The 13,178-nt window shown below is 33.9% G+C and overlaps 1 pseudogene; it reads left to right on the top strand.

Annotated features, from left to right (window-relative positions):
• Nucleotides 1–11,733: 11,733 nt before the first annotated feature.
• Nucleotides 11,734–12,290, top strand: LOC119256866 (60S ribosomal protein L17-like; annotated as a pseudogene).
• The last annotated feature ends 888 nt before the right edge of the window (nucleotides 12,291–13,178 follow it).

Here is a 13,178-nt window from a genome sequence, read left to right as displayed (position 1 = left end):
AAATTTTTCTTTGTAGGTATATTAAACTGGCAGCCATTTAGGAATAAAAATTTGTGCAGGGTGAATGGAATCTAAGCAAATTGAGGTAGTGAAATAATCTGAATTTGTAATATCATCAGGTTAACAAAACCTGAAGCATTTATCTGGAAAATATGAATGGATTTGTTGCAGCAACAAAAAGGTCAGGTTCTTGGTCCATATACAATCTCAGTGACACATATTTTGTTGACAAATTTGGTCTTTCCTTTGTGATTAGAGAGGAAATGTGGAATCACCATAATTGAGTGACAAATGACTAAACTAAATGTTTTAAAATCCCTAAATATTGATCAACATCTTCCTTACAATCTATCAGACATGAGGTCCTAATGTAATCTATCTTATTTTGTTTTCAAATGGTAACTTTTGCATGGATGTGTGTTGTTTATTTTCCCCTGTCATCATAATTCAGAATTTAATGCATGCTTCTCTTTTCGCTAATTTTATCTAAATTAATTTAGAAAGTCTGCATTACTGTCCTTATATTTACTGTTCTATGGGAATTTTTCAAAATGCCCTGAGAATCACTGTTAAAATTTCCCCACATGGTTCTTTCCGGTCTCCTAAATGAATTTATAATAGTTTGCTATACATTTTCAGTTACTTTTAGTTCCTTCACTTTCATCTCAGTGCTTGTAACTTAAAAGGGTGTTGTGAATCCTTCCTTTGTCTGTTATCCTTCCAGATATTGCCACGTGAACTTGCACTTTCATTTCATAGAGGTGATATTTCTGGTATCTTTTAAAAAAACGTGAATCTAATTTCTCTAAATATTTTTCCTTTACTTGATCAGCCTTAATCTTCTGTACAAGTGTGTGATAAAATATTTTTCCTTTAATGTTTCAGAATATATTCTACATTTTTGATTTTTAATATTTTTTCAATTGCTTATATATGATAAAATGTATATCCAGACACAATACTTACCAAGGAAGAAAATATGGGACTATCCCTTTGCTATTTCCACTATTCATCTCTCTTTTTAGCATTCTGCTCTACAATCTATAGCCTGAGATGGATGAACACATCTCTTAACATAAAGCCTGACATATTTAGTATATTTACACATTGCAACTCTCCTAGACTTGGGTCTATTGCTTTACAATGAATTGACTCTTAGGTATTTTAATTTAAAAATATATTGCCCCCCGACTCCATCTGATTTTTCTTCTACCTACAAATCTTATGTGGTAAAACTACAATTCCCAGTTGAAAACTACAGCAAAAGTCCCTATGCAACACTCTGACAGATAGGATGTGTGAGAAAAATCTCAGGAAATTTTTGAAAAGGTATAAACTAATAAGGATGAAAAGTATTTAATTTTATTTCTAGTAGCCCAGGTTGGTAAAATAAAGCATCTCTAAACCTTCAAACAATCATCTATTGGGAACTCTTGTGCCTTCTTAGCTATTACCAAGCAAATCATGCTTGCCTGAAAAACATAATATAACCAGCTACCTTTCTTTACATGACTATGATTGTTTTTACCTAACAAAAAATAAATCTTTATTTATATAAATACGATTGCCAAAAGTAGTTTTCAATGATTTAGTTTTGTGATTTTTTTCAGTTGAGCTCATTTTCCCTGCCATTGAGAGAAATGCCATAAGAATACTTTGCAATGTACTGATTAAACATCATTTTCTGAAAATTCCAATAGTCTAGATTCTTGAAGGTATATGATCAAATCATTGTCTTTCACATTTGGTAAAATACTTTCATTGATATTAGTATTTTTGTATTAAAACAAAGGTAGTGCCATAATATATATTGATCATTTTATGTTTTTGAAAAATTAATTCAGGTGAAATTGAAATTTGCAGGCTCTATTTAGATAAAATTTATACCATAGATAGATATTCATCTAGAAAAAATGTCTCAGCAGTAAGACAACTACTAAGTTTCTTTTAAAAGTAATACTTCAAATTGAAGTGGCCATGGAAATGAATTTATTGGTAATAATACCTATAATATTCTATTACAGTCCTGATCCATTTCTATTTATGTTTTAATATTTTTAAATTGATGAATGAATATTCATGCACTTTAAAAGACAATGAACTTGACATATTGCTTTGCTCATGATATAGTCCCACAAACTAGAAATGTGTTCAATAAATATTTGGTGATTCTACAGACTATATGGGTTACATGTCTAAATCATTCTCACTAGGTCATTGGTACACTAAGTGCAGTTTTCTGACTGCTAGATGACTCTGAGATTCTGTGAGCAGACCCAGTGTGCAAACTATTTTCAAATAACAGTAAGGCATTTTTTTACCTTTTTTCATTAGACTAACATTTGCAAAGATGATCCAAATTCAATGATGGTTAAAAGTACAGGCAGTAGCAATAAACTCTATTCATAGTCATTGTATTTTTAAAGTCATATTCTCAAAGGAAAACAAAATGCTATTTAGTTTCACCTTTAAATGTTTTTCTTGAAAAAATTTAAGTTTATTAGATTTAATAAATTAATTTTACTCAATTTAGACATTAAAATTTACATTTTTAAAAATTCTAAGTTAAAATGAGAAGAAAACATAAAAATACATGCGCTCTTTTCTTATTTTTTGAAAGACTGGCAGACAAATTATTCGAGTTTGGGTATTTTGGGAAATGATACATTAAAATATGACAATAATATCAAAACGTGACAAAAATAAAAGAAAATCTAGGAAATTATCCAAGTACAAAAAATAATATGATGCATACTAAAGATAAAATTTTCATGTAAATCATTTTTACGATCTGCTTAACCATATGTAAGAAAACAATTTGAAATTATTTTGTAGTAGCATAAATTTGAAAACAATTTAAGATCCACCATAGTGTCAGCTTATCAAAATGTGGGGATATTAACATATATGCAGCACTATAAAATAAAAATATAGTTATATGCTTCTGGATAGAGAAAGAGTAACAGTGAATATTTGGTAACAATGCAGATTATTGAACAGCGTGTACTGTGATCCCACAGTTTATCAACATAAAATCATGGGGGAAATCTGGCAGTTTGCCAAATGATAAGTATGCTTAAATTTGCAAGTTTTCATTATAGTTGATATTTCTTTCTTTTGTTTTCTTATTTGTATTTCATGGTTTGGTTTTTGAGTCAACGAATGTCTGTGTCTTGTATGGAAGATGAAAAAAATAATACTCAAATGTTTCGGTGTCTTGTCTCTTTGTCCTGTGAATCCTACCGTTAAAGAAAGGATGTGGTAGCAAAAATTATGGTTTTTTTTTTTTTTTTTTTTTTGGTAGATCTTCATATTCTCACTGAAAACCTTAATTGGATTCTGCATTTGGGGCTTCATTTTAATCATATGATTGGCTAAGGCCCTAATTGAAAAAAACAATTTTTCTTCTTTTCCTAGCAGATTAGTCATCAAATACAATATGGATGAAAAATCATACTCACAAAGACAGATTAGCTAATCAACCAGTAAGAGTTTTCTGAGCCTTTATTGGGTGTTCATTATAGTGCATGAAAGCACTGTTTTTCAGAATCCAAGAGGGCAGGTGCCCCAGCAGTGTTGTTTAGTTTTTGGCAGAATGCTATATGAAAAGATGTCAAAGTACTTTTCCCTGATAACCATTCTGTGTTGAAGGTAATGTGACTTGCAATGATTATTTTCCCCAAGTTGCATTTTGGTGTATATTAAACATAATTTCTCCTATTGGTTAAACTTATCTCTGTGACTTTTGGTGCTGCTCAGGAAAATACATTATTTTACAGTAGAATCATGTTGTTTAAGGGACCTTTATTTAACTGCCTTGTTTCCTTCTTTTAGATGGGTATAGCTATGCTCTGAAAAGAGAGATAAAATATCCATATATGAGTAGTAATAAAGAAAAATAACAAGCATTTGCAAAATTAGATTATTAACTATTTAAATGCAATTTGCTTTTACAGTGCCTTTATCCACATTAAGATAACATATACTTTGTAAGCATGGACCTGAAAATTCAGTTGATCTACTTTTAGCATGATCTTGCATAGTCTAACAAAGAATGGATAGCATATTGCTGCTGAGAGATACCATACCTAAAGTGATCACACTTTTCATGAGATCATAGAGAAAATAAAACTCTTTACATCATTGGTAAGAAAGTAGACTCACACAACCCCTATGGAAAACAGTTTCTCAAGATATTAAAATTAGATCTATCACATGATCCAGCAATCACACTGCTGAGTATTTATCTGAAGAATGTAAGAACACTAATTTGAAAGGATAGATGCACTCCTATGCACTAGTTACAAAACCAAGTTATGGACACATCCTATGTGTCAATGACACTGAAATGGACTAAGAAAATATGGCATCATTACAAAGGACCACTATTCAGGAATAAAAAGAGAAACATATCTTCCCAACGGACTATGGTGGAAGACTATGGATGCCTTGATGATGGGTGGGGTATGGTAACATATATTTCAAGAGGTGTAAACCTAAATTTCTGAATCTAATGTTACCTCAAAAATACATACATATATATATATATATATATATATATATAAACTTACATATATGTTAAAGATGAAATCTTGACATTTAAAACAACATGGATGGAATTGGAAGGTATTATGCTGTGTGAAATAAATGCAAACAAGAACCAAAGGATGACTTCACTCATGGAAAACAAAGAGGAAAAAAAAACCACAAAGGACAGACAAGACTAAAGCAAAACAAACTAGATATATGATGCAAATCTGAGGCTACCAGAGGGGGAAAGTGGGGATTAAGGAGTAATGGGGGGAGGGGGCTGAATGTACTGTGGTGCTTTGGTAGTGAGTGTAGTATGGTAACATGCATCAGAAGAGTTGTGAACCTATACCTCTAGATCATATATATTGTTTTAAACCAACATAAATAGAACATAATACAATATTTCAAAATGCAAGTAGAAGAGGGAAATCTCCCAAACTTCTCTTTTGCTCTTTATTTTTTAAAAAATGTAGTATGTGATGATTGAAATTACAGTATTTGTTTTTGCAATTAACACAGAAACCATGTACTTGTGCTTGTGATCTAGTTTGGTACACGATGAGCTAGCTTGGGCTAGACAACAAGTAAATTTATTTTTAGCAGTACTTTCCTAGTAAGAGGCAAGAGAAGACTGAATGGCAAATAAAATGTTCAGTGATTTTGTGAACTATAACCTTCATAGTCAGAACTATGATGACAAGCTCTCATTTACCCAGGACTTGTGTTATTCAAAAGTACCAAACAAACAGATCAAAATTAGAGTACAGTTAATTAGATTACAATATTTTGACTAATTAGGGAGCATACCTAAAAGGCAGTGGATATAGAAATGGGAATAGAGTAAAAGTAAGTTTTCATATTTAAAGGTAAACATATCATTTGAGAAAAACGTATTCTGAAGAAAACAGTATAAAAATTACAGGTAGATACAAGACCAATATTTAGGAAATTACTCTTTTTAAGTAATGATGATGACTATTAAAATATCTCTACTTAGAACTATGTGGTACTACAAATAGATCAGATATAGATCGAGAGGACTTTTAAAAATCATTTGCTAATATGATGAAGTCCAGACAGGCAACATAATTTAGTGGAAAGTGCAAAATCTGAAATTCAAGAAACCAGTATGCCATTTTTCTAGGCTGTGCTTCTAACTCATTCTGCAAATTTAGCCCAGAATTTCATGTTCTTGAGACTCAAATTTCTCCTTTACTGTATAAGATGATGAGGGTAAATAACTCCATGATCTCTGAAATTATTTCCTTTATGGGTATTTTTGTAGCTAAAATAAGAATTTTTTTTCTGATTAAGTTAGCATTAAGCTCACTTTTGAACTCTCTAGATAAAACTGCTTTCAAATATGAGTAATTTTAAGATATAGCTTGACATTTATTGTAATATTATCTTTAAGGTATGTAGCCCAGAATTATAGTAGGAAGAGATAATTTAGAATCCAGACAGGCTAAAAACAAACAAATTTTGCACACGATTACTGTAATGTCTACTTAAACTTCCAAATTTAGTTTAGATCTTTTCTCATTCAAGCAATACAATGGAAGGCTATTTTGTGTTTAAACTTTCAATAATCTTAAAAATTGAAAAGTATTTCTAAAATATAGGTCATTATATATACTTGATATATCACATCTCTATATAACATATTAAAAACAGTTGAAAACTTGTATTAGGAGATAAAACATTAGCAATTAATTTCTTCTGAATTTCATAGTTTGTGGAAAACCTTTGAAAAAGATTGAGTGGAAAGTACCAAATTGTCAAGTTATTAAAAGTATCTAATATTTAATTGTTGACAGCATACCTGGAAATATTTTCTAATCAAAACTTACATGCTTTTTACTAAAATTAAGTGTAAAGATTATTACAAATTCCAACTAATGAAATTTTACTATATATTTAAAGCTAAAGTTATTAATTCACATAGAATTTTCTTATAAATATTTCCATTGTTATAACAAGAGTCTTAGTTTCTGCACATCAGATTAAAAATTAACAGAGAGAAGATAATTCATCACACTTGACAGATGTGTTAATGTAACACATGAAGCTGTCTTGCATCATTATTAACAGTTCAGTCTCTGGAGTCAGGTTGTTGGGTGAAACATTAGCTCTACTATTTATTACTCATCTCTTAAATTAAATAAATAACCTCTGGCTTAATTTCCTCAAGAGGATAGAAATATCAAATAACTCTTTGTGAGCTACTGAGCAAAGTACCATGAAGTGTGTGTGACTTAGAACAAAAGAAACTTTCTGTATCACAGTTATGGAGGGCTTAAGTTAGGGGGTTGGCCATATTCCTGAAGGCAAGAGGGAAGAATCAGGTCCAAGTCTATCTGGTAACTTCTTGTGGCCACTTCTCTAGCTTGTATCAGCATTAACTCTACTCTTCAAACACCATTCTCCCTGGATGTGTGTCTGTAGAGACATACATTTATTTTTATTCTTTTATTTATTTTTTATTTTTTTTTCTTTTTTTTTAATAGAGGCATGTTTTATTTATTTATTTGTTTGTTTGTTCGTTTGTTTTGTTTGTACATGCACTGGGTACAGTCAGAAGCGCGGGAGGGCGAGAGAATTCACCAGAGCCAGAGCGGGGAGCAGAGCAGGCAGAAGGACCGAAGTACACTGCTGAGGGGAGCAGCGGGCGGCAGGAGAGGTCTGCACGCCATGTGGGACCCTCCCCCGGTGGCCGGGGAGCAGCCGGGAATCGAACCGGCGCCGCAGAGGCAGCGGGCAGCCCCGCAACCCAGCGCTCAACCGCTGCGCCACCGGGGAGGCCCCTATTTATTTTTTAAAGATTTATTTATTTATGTATACAAGAATAGGGGTACAGGCCAGAGGTGTGGGAGGGTGAGAGGATTCACCAGAGACAGAATGGGGAACAGAACACACTGATTAACTGAAATACACTGCTGAGGGGAGCAGCGGGCGAGTCAGGAGATGTCTGCTGCACCATGTGGGTAGCTCCCTGGCCGGCCAGGGATCAAACTCATGCTGCAGAGGCTGTGGATAGCTTCATAGGTTGTGTCTTAACCTCCTGCGCCAACAGGGAGGCCCCATACATTTTTTTTTTTAAGGACACTAGTGATATTGGTTTAGAGGCCCATCCTACTCCAGTAGGATCCTTCTTGACTTGATTAATTGCATCTTCAGCAAGCTATTTCCAAACAAGGTCAATTCTGAAGATTAGAACTTTAGTCTATAAACTTGGTGGGGAAGAGCAATATCAACCTGTAACAAACTCAGAGGAATGTTGTAATGTAATGTGGGAATATAAACATATTTGTTAATATGGGAGAATATTGGCAGGTAGAAAACACCTAGTCATGAAAATATGAATTGACCTATGTTTTCTATTGAGAATCATAAACTGAATTTTATGGAATCCACATAATTTAACATCTGAGAGAAACATCTGTTTCTTTTGACTGTATGAAAATCATCCTAATCTGCTTCACCTTTATTTTTTACTACACTGCACCTCTTTTGTCTCCTGGTATTTATTTTTATATAGTTTCCAATGAAAAAATAATGTATAATACTTTTTAATACATAATCCAAATCATGACAATTTCACTGCTTATACAAAAACAATGGTTTTCTACCACACTAAGGAAATTATCAGATGTTCTACCATGTTCCACAGGCCCTTCTGAGTGTATCTCCAACTTTATCTCAGATTTTTACTAAACATATAATCATTTTATCTCTGTGCATCAAAAGTACTCTTAATAACTCAAGAACTGCTTAGTTCCAATCTTGCTGGATTAATTTTATTCCATTCTCTGCATGGTTGACTTTTCAATTCTCAGATTTTAGCTCAAATGTTCAATCTAATAAGCACTGTCTTAGAATCACAGTATTAGTAACAGTTAGCATTTATTGACTGCTTAACATTACTCTAGTTGCTCCACATGTTTTTTTTAAATTAAATCTTAGTACAACATGACAGGTTAATCTAATATTGTCACCATTTTCCTGGTGATGAATTAGGTTCTAGTAATTTCTTAACTAAACTTAGTTCCATGGTATAGCTGCACACAAACCTAGATTTGCATGAAATAAAATTTGTATTGTATCAATAGATGCTGGATAATAACTCTGTTATAATAAAGTTAATTTGGCATTCTTTTATTGAAGAAGATTACATAAATTCCAAATACTGACAGAGAATCTGCAAAATCATAGACCCTGGGTCTTTAAATGTAACAGCAGATAATTTCATATATCTCAATAATTTTAAAGGTACTTGATTTAAAAGAATATCATAGCATTCAATATTATAATCCTTGAATGTCAAGAAAAAATTCACATTGGGAAATTGCTTCCATGAAGGCATAAAATCAATGCAATTAGTTTTAGGGGGTAAAAAGTGCCTATATAATAAATGCTAAGTTGGTGGCTTAAAGGCAAATGCTTCCATACTTGGTGGTTACTTCATTTCCTGTTTTGAAAAAGGAGTAAGTACAATGTATGCCAATTCACCATCTCAGTAACGTCTTTAAAGACTCATCCCCCAAGCAAAGAAAGTGAAGGAAAAGATAAACAGCTGGGATTACATCAAACTAAAAAGCTTCTGTACAGCCAAAGAGACATTAACTAAAACAGAGAGATAACCTGCTGATTGGGGGAAAAAAATTTGCACACCATACAACCAATAAGGGACTGATCACAAAGATATACAAAAAACTCACAGTAAACAAAGTAAACAATCCAGTCAAGAAATGGGCAGAAGAACTTAAAAGACACTTCTCCAAAGAGGAAATGCAAATGGCCAAAAGGCATATGAAAAAATGTTCCCTCATAATCAGGGAAATGCAAGTCAAGACCACCATGAGATACCACCTTACACCAGTACGAATGGCACATATAAAAAAGTTAGCAACAACAATGTTGGCGAGGATGTGGTGAAAAAGGAACTCTCCTACATTGCTGGTGGGAGTGCATACTGGTTAACCACTATGGAAAGCTGTGTGGAGGTTCCTCAGACAACTAAAAGTGGAGCTACCATATGACCCAGCAATTCCACTCCTAGGGATCTACCCAAAAGACACAAAAACATTGCTTCAAAAGAATACCTGTGCCCCTATATTTATTCCAGCACTATTTATAATAGGTAAAACCTGGAAACAACCCAAAATAGATGACTGTATCAAGAAGATGGGGTATATATACACAATAGAATACTATTCAGCAACCAAAAATGATAAACTAATGCTATTTGCAGCAACATGGATGGACCTAGAAAGAATTATGCTCAGTGAAATAAGTCAGAAGGAAAAATAAAAATATTGGATGGTTTCACTTATAGCAGGAATATAGGGGAACCAAATAAGGCATCAGATAAAAAAATAACAATAAAAACAAAACAAAAATAAACAGACAACTATAAACTAGTGACCTTCTGATAGGGAGGCAAGAGGGATCAGAAGGAGGGAGAGAAGAATAAAGGGCACTGTAGTGATGGTACATGGGTAAATTGGTGGTGGAAATTCTATGGGACTAACACCTGAGAAAAGAAAGCAAACATTGTGTAAAAATGAACAATGATGTAAAATATATATAAATAAAAAAATGTAGAGCAATGTCAAATATAGGTATTGCTAAGCAACATAGTCACTAGAAGGGATGTTTGATCCTATTGCAAATTTCCTGATAACATTCCTATTAGACATAATCATAGATTTGTTTTTCCAGAAATATGTAGTATTATATTATTGTTCTAGCTGTTTTGGCAGTTATTGGAAACACTGCAAAACTATGTCTTGCAAAATAGGTGCCAAAAATGTATAGCTATAAGTAAGTCAGTTCAGGTCTCTATTGTTATTGGCACAGCTCTAATTTTCAGTTGAAAGAATGGGTTTTATTGGTAAGTTTATGACCGAAAGTTCTCTGCCAATTTTGTTTTCTCTTGGTTATTCTCAGCTTTCTTATAATAGCATAGCAGTGAACTTTGTGTAGATTAAAGTTGTCAAGGAGTTGAAGCTTGTGACAATTTTACAATCTTTTAAATGGAAACCTTCCTTTTTATTGAAAAAGCTCAAGTGGAAAACAATGCAATTTTGAAAACTATTTCATTGATGGATTTTTTGTTTGTTTGTTTTTTAAAGATTTTATTTATTTATTTATTTTTACAAGCACTGGGTACAGTCAGAAGCACTGGAGGGTGAGAGAATTCACTAGATCCAGAGCGGGGAGAACAGCCAGTGAGTCGGAGGACACTGCTGAGGAGAGCAGTGGGCGCGGCAGGAGAGGTCTGCACACCATGTGGGACCCTCGCAGAAGCCGGGATTTGAACGGGCGCTGCAAAGGCAGCTTCACAGCCCAGCGCTCAACTGCTGTGCCACTGGGGAAGCCCTCATTGATGGATTTTTAATGACAGTGTTAGATGTACATTTGAAAGGAGTTAATCAGCATATCTACTCAGTTTGTGAAAGTCAGAGGGTAAGAGCTGCACAAGAGAAACCCTTGTAGAAGGTACTTCCAGTATAGAGAAGTTCATATGGGGCTAAAAAGAATAAGATTATGGAGGACCTCTCCGGTGGCACAGTGGGTTGAGCACAGCGCTGTGAAGTGGTCTGCAACCTCTGCAGCCGGTTTGATTCCCGGCCGGCCAGGGAGATACCCACATGGTGCGGCAGACCTCTCCTGTCTCACCCACTGCTGCTTCCCTCAGCAGTGTTTTTGGTCCGTCTACCTGTTCTGCTCCCCACTCTCTCTGGTGAGTCCTCTCACCCTCCCATTCCTTTGGTCTGTACCCCAACTCTTGTATAAGTATATTAAATCTTAAAAAAAAAAAAGGAATGAGATTGTAGAAATGGCAATGTCAAAATGGGAAATAAAATGTCTTTTCCTTAACGGCATACAATACCATGTTTACTGATCTAAGTAGGCCAGAGATGGGCTGTGAACTAAATTCTGAGATGGCCTAGTTCTCTTTAATTTCTTCATCAGTGCTAGAATCCTTGTAAGAATTGATACAGAAGAAGTTAGTGGACAGAATTACCTACATTTTACAAAATAAAATGTATACATAACTGTGTTCCTTACTTGGTGGAGACTATGGAAGCATAATTGAATAAAACTAACGCATAACATGGAAGTTTTTATAGATATGTGGCATAAAGAGTACTTTTTGACTCCTATTCCTGTAAGCAGCCTTAGTGATCTCTGAAAATGGTTCACTACTCACTTGGTGCAGAAAACCCTACAAAGTCATGCAAACCAACAGGTTCAAATCTCCGTGTTCATTTTAAGAACACTCGTGAAACTGCCCAGGCCATCAAAGGGTATGCATATCTGAAAAGCCACCAAGTATCTGAAGGATGCCACTCTACAGAAGCAGTGCGTGCCATTCCGTTGTTACAATGGTGGCGTTGGTAGGTATGCCCAGGCTAAACAGTGGGGTTGGACGCAGGGTCGGTGGCCCAAAAAAGAGTGCTGAATTTTTACTGCACATGCTTAAAAATGCAGAGAGTAATGCCGAACTTAAGGGTTTAGATGTAGATTCTCTGGTCATTGAGCACATCCAGGTGAACAAAGCCCCTAAGATGCGTTGCAGAACTTACAGAGCTCATGGTCAGATTAACCCTTACATGAGCTTCCCCTGCCACACTGTGATGATCCTTACTGAAAAAGAGAAGATCGTTCCTAAACCAGAAGAGGAGGTGACACAGAAGAAAAAGATGTCCCAGAAGAAACTGAAGAAACAAAAACTTATGGTGAGGGAATAAGTTCAACTTAAAATAAAAGGAAACAAAAGTAAAAGCAAAAAAAAAAAAAAAAAAAAAAAAGAGTACTTTTTGAATTGGATGCTGCCAGTTGGGAAAAAAAAGAAATATTCAATAACTGTAGAACTGTCTAAATGGAAACTTTGACATGAAATAAACATGGATTAATCATATGTAAGCACCTCAGATAGGCAGCAGAATAATATTCCTTCTCTGAAATTTCAAAGGACACTATCAAATCAAAACCCCCTATCTAGAACTTGACTGAAACTTCCTTGAAGATTCATCTTACCTATGCTTGGGAAACTAAGGACGGAAATTTCAGTTTCATCATTATATTTAGTACATTCTGTATTAAAATTAATCAGTTTCTCTTCTAAATAGCAAAATGAGTTCAATTAGAATATAGGTGGTCAGAGAGTAATTTATTATAGATAAGTTATAATATGAATATTATAATGATAGATAAAATTCTATTAAACACTGTTGTGAGATGTTTGCTACCTTTAGCCAACATATCAACTTTAGTTAGGAAAAATCAGTCATAGTTTTCTGTCCTTGTGATCAATGTCTAATTTAGAAAAAAAAAAAAAAAGCTTGTAACTTGTTCAAGAAGCTGCTTTATTTTCTGCCTAAACACTTAACATTTTTAAACTCAAGTATCCTTATTTATAAAATTCAGTGGTTGTCTAGCTGACCTCTACTGCTGTGCCAGTTACAAAGGCCTCAGAGATAAATAAGATTTTCCTTTGTGTTGGCCACAGACTGAGGACTGTCTTAAATGAAAATTAATAATTTCAGTCTAGTTGGTTTCTAAATCAAAAATTATAAGTAAAGAGCTATGAAAGCAAAGAGAAAGAGGATTTTTTTAAAGATTTATTTTTATTTATT

The sequence above is a fragment of the Talpa occidentalis genome, unplaced genomic scaffold (genome assembly GCF_014898055.3).
Source record: "Talpa occidentalis isolate TD23 unplaced genomic scaffold, MPIMG_talOcc4v2.1 talOcc4.4, whole genome shotgun sequence".
NCBI classification, from domain to species: domain Eukaryota; kingdom Metazoa; phylum Chordata; class Mammalia; order Eulipotyphla; family Talpidae; genus Talpa; species Talpa occidentalis.
The sequence above is the reverse complement of the archived record's forward strand: the minus strand, read 5'-3'. Positions and strand labels throughout refer to the sequence as shown.